Source organism: Adiantum capillus-veneris, chromosome 12, assembly GCF_014529385.1.
Source record: "Adiantum capillus-veneris isolate H3 chromosome 12, ASM1452938v2, whole genome shotgun sequence".
Classification (NCBI taxonomy): Eukaryota; Viridiplantae; Streptophyta; class Polypodiopsida; order Polypodiales; family Pteridaceae; genus Adiantum; species Adiantum capillus-veneris.
The window spans coordinates 68575439-68578185 of record NC_140942.1 but is presented as its reverse complement, the minus strand read 5'-3'; the positions used below and the strand labels follow the sequence as shown (position 1 = coordinate 68578185).

The following is a 2747-nucleotide window of genomic DNA, read 5'->3' as shown; positions in this document are numbered from 1 at the left end:
AAAAAAAATTCTCTCGAGCGTCGCTATAAGCGTCGCTATTTATGGCTCTGTAGCGTCGCTATGAGCGTCGCTATAGTCTTCTGTGTAAATGTCGCTATGAGGGTCGCTATGAGCGTCTCTATATAGCGACGCATATAGCGACGCTCGTAGCGACGGTTTTAGCGACGCCGGGGGTTATAAAAACCCAGTGTATTTCCGTCGCTAACAGCGTCACAAGAGCACACAACCTCTTGTAGTGGGAGCGGTCAAATACTTGTTCTCTGTCTCTCGATAAGCAAAGAGTCAGAACAAGGGAAAGCTTGGCAAAGGAGAAGAAGGAGATTCACCGAACAAGCTAGGTTAAAGAAAGGAAAGATCTCTCGAGCTCAGTAATAGAAAGCATGCAAAAATATAAAGTTCAACAACATCCGAAGCATGGAAATACAACATGGAGAAAAATTTTGATCATCGACAGCATCGTAAACTTAATTAATCCTTTTTGTTAAATCACAGAGTCGTTAACGACCCAGGGAACTATAATGGGAGCATAAACTCCTTGATTTGAATGAACCTAAGTGTCGGTGCTATTAACAGCCCGACTTGGCTATTGCCATCAAAATGTATTCAGAGCTTAAATTGATTAATTGAAGGTTATGGTGATCAACAGAGCCTTTTTCACCTGTTGTTCTTGTTCTCTTGATGCCTCTCACAGCCAGAGGCCCGGCGCCTGCCCGGCTCACGTAGCGAACACTTATCCCCCGACACCACTATAGGTCAAAATGATGGTCATATGTTATTGTATGTGCATATCTCCACAGATATTGACCACCTGTCCAATCCAGACTCATTTTCTCTATATCTTCTATATTTCTTTCCCAAGAAAAGAATGCTTGTATCTTATTTCATACACATGTATATGTTCTTACATAGGTATATCTGCACCTGGATTGACCACTTGTCCAATCCAAACTCATTTTTTCCCTAGAAAAGTGTGCTTGTATGTTCTTTCCTCAAATTAGATTAAGTACATAATTATGACATGTTTTTCAGGGTAAAAATGTCTCAAGTGAGGACCTCAAATAAGAGAAAAGTAACTACTATTCCAGTTAGCATTGACCTTGCTACCAATGAGCCTCGTCCATGGTACCTCGATATTTATGGACTACAAGGTGTTCAATATCATAAAGTACATCTGTTTCTTGCCTCAGAACAAGATAACAATGTATTTGAGGATCTAGGCCAAGTAGTTGCAGTAGCTGTATCAACCGTTGAAGGGCATCCATTGAGTGCCTAAACATTCAAGTTCTAGGGAATATAGAGTATTGACTATCTCCAAAGGCATGTTTCACTCAATTCATGGTAAAAGATAAAGAGGTGACTATGTTCTCTAGAGGTTAAAATGCAGACATGGATCCTACACAGGTGACTGCAGACACTCTTCATGACTCCATTGTCCAGAGTGTGAAGAATAAGAATCCCTCCACCAAGAGTCCAAGGCCAAAATCTTCTCATCCAAAAGCAAAGAGGGCCAAGGATCATACTATTGCAGGGTCCAAAGCGGTGGATGAGTCAAATCTAGATGCTTCACAAGAGGGTACAAGCAACCAGCCTCACTTAAGGTTTGTGGAGCCTGATCTTTAGAGAAAGAGGTTCAAAAGGCAGAGAAAAGCGATACTGGAGGCATGGAGAAGTATTCAACATATTTTACATTTAAGTATAAATTCCGGTGACCAATTGTTTTCTTGCTCCTAATCATTATAGTTTCGCCAACTTGATGAGGAGCAGCTAAATAATTGCATTCTTCTCTTTGCTGCAAGTGCAAATAGGCCTTCATCATGTGCCTATTTGATGCCTGTCAAGAATTGTGGTCAAAGGATAGGAATCCCAATGACACCATCAGAGATTGAAGAAGGAAAGCTAAAAGACTATATGTAGTGGATTCTAGATAGACAACACTCTATATATGCAACAAAAATGCTGAGAGTTCAAGAAATGACGAAGGGGGGTAGATCACAAGAGCTCATGGCAGTGTATGCTCAACGAAAGGCCCTCATTGTTGTAGATCCACCTCCACATGTTGCTATCGCTATTTCTGCTATTGCAAATGAACAAGCAAAGGCCTTGTATGTGAAGCAACCATACAGTGTCATACTGAAGTACTTACATAATCAGTGGACATTTAACGGATGTCCTACAAGGCCACCACTTGGTGTTGTGGAGGGAACTTCATCTTGCAGAAAATGGGATGTAAGTGATAAATTTTTGATCCCATATCATTTATCTTTTGCACTAGAAACATAGGACACCAAGTTTGATAGCCAATTTTTGGTTTCTCTAATTTCTTTGTGTAGGTATTTTTAAGAATGGCTAAAATATGTGTTGAAGCATCCTTTATTACAAAGCAAGCTCACATGGTGACTTATTCTGATGCCATCTTTAATGAATGGCTAAATATTATATTAGAATTAGAAAAAGAGAATAAGAAACCAAGTGCCACAATATTTAGGTGTCTAGCTGGTTTGGATGAAGAAGAGGTTAAGAAGCTACAAGCAAAAATAAGAAATGGAACAATTGTGTTATCAAAGGGCATAAAGTACATAGACATCATGGACATTCTTGAAAGAATCAAACAACTCAAGCAAGATCGTATCATTCATGATGCCTTGATTGAGGAGTTTAACTCTCTCAATAAGGATGCAAAGTGCAATACTTGGGAGGATCTTGTCTTGATGTATAACATCAATGATGTTGTGTATATGAAGTTTCTT

General features: G+C 39.6%; 1 pseudogene; it reads left to right on the top strand.

Moving 5' to 3' along the window:
* Positions 1 to 1036: 1036 nt before the first annotated feature.
* On the top strand, positions 1037 to 1731 carry LOC147445882 (uncharacterized; annotated as a pseudogene).
* Positions 1732 to 2747: the final 1016 nt, after the last annotated feature.